The sequence below is a fragment of the Mandrillus leucophaeus genome, unplaced genomic scaffold, assembly GCF_000951045.1.
Source record: "Mandrillus leucophaeus isolate KB7577 unplaced genomic scaffold, Mleu.le_1.0 Scaffold367, whole genome shotgun sequence".
NCBI lineage: Eukaryota > Metazoa > Chordata > Mammalia > Primates > Cercopithecidae > Mandrillus > Mandrillus leucophaeus.
This window is the reverse complement of record NW_012103887.1, coordinates 1,174,257-1,175,599: the sequence shown is the minus strand read 5'-3', so window position 1 is coordinate 1,175,599 and position 1,343 is coordinate 1,174,257.

The window sequence follows — 1,343 nt, the reverse complement described above, 5'->3', positions numbered from 1 at the left end:
TTGAACTCCTGGCCTCAAGAAATCCTCCTGCTCTGCCTCCCAAAGTGCTGAGATTACAGGCATGAGCCCACCACACCTTGCCTGTATGGGAGATTTCTAAGTGTCTATTGTTTTCTTTCACAGACAAAAGAAGCTAGTTCAGGCTGGGCCCAGTGGCTCACACCTGTAATCCCAGCACTTTGAGAGGCCAAGGAGGGCCAATTACTTGAGGTCAGAAGTTAGAGACCAGCCTAGCCAACATGGTGAAACTCATCTCTACCAAAAATACAAAAATTAGCTAGGCATGGTGATGCATACCTGTAATCCCAGCTACTTGGGAGCCTGAGGCAGGAGAATTGCTTGACCCCTGGAGGGTGGAGGTTGCAGTGAGCCAAGAACAGAGAGCCATTGCTCTCCAGCCTAGGTGACAAGAGCGAAACTCCATCTCAATGAAAAAGTGACTTGATATTAAAAGAAGGATGCAGGCTGGGCATGGTGACTCATGCCTGTAATCCCAGCACTTTGGGAGGCAGAGGCAGGAGGATTGCTTGAGGCTAGGAGTTCAAGACCAGCCTGGGCAACATAGTGAGACCTCATCTCTAAAGAAAAAAAAATTATTTAAAAAAAGTTTTAAAAGGAGAGGGATGCTTTCAATAGGAGACAGAAGTTTTCAAATACTGAAAACGACCAGCTCCAGATGTAAAACAAAATGGACAGTGTCTTGTGGATTTAAATGACATGGTCCCTTCTAAGTGCCATATTTTCTGGGAACCGCCCCTTGCTTTGGCCCTCAAAGATGTTGCAATGGCTTTGCATGCCACATCCTGACATTTCACGAGCTGGCCCTACTCGGTGGCTCATTCTGTCTGGCCCATGGCCTGTTTCCCTCACATTTTGACGTCATTGCTCAAGATGCTTCCTCTCTTGCCTAGAGTGTGCTGCCTCTAGGGATGAGCTCCTGCCGCTAGTTTTTCAAGGTTCAAGGCACTGTCTTGACTTGGTTACGTGCTCCTTCCATTTTACTCAGTGTTTATTTAGGATCTACAATGGCCCTCGAACTCTTAGTCAATGTTCACTAAGTCCTTGAAAGAGTTTATGTACGTTTGTTTGTATGTATGTATTTTTAGAGACAGGGGTTGGGTGTGGTGGCCCACGCCTGTAATCCCAGCACTTTGGGAGGCCGAAGCAGGTGGATCACTTGAGGTCATGGGTTTGGGAACAGCCTGGCCAACATGGTGAAACCCCGTCTCTACTAAAAATACAAAAATTAGCCAGGCGTGGTGGCACATGCCTATAGTCCCAGCTACTTAGGAGGCTGAGGCAGGAGAATCGCTTGAACCCGGGAGGCAGAGGTTGCAATGAGC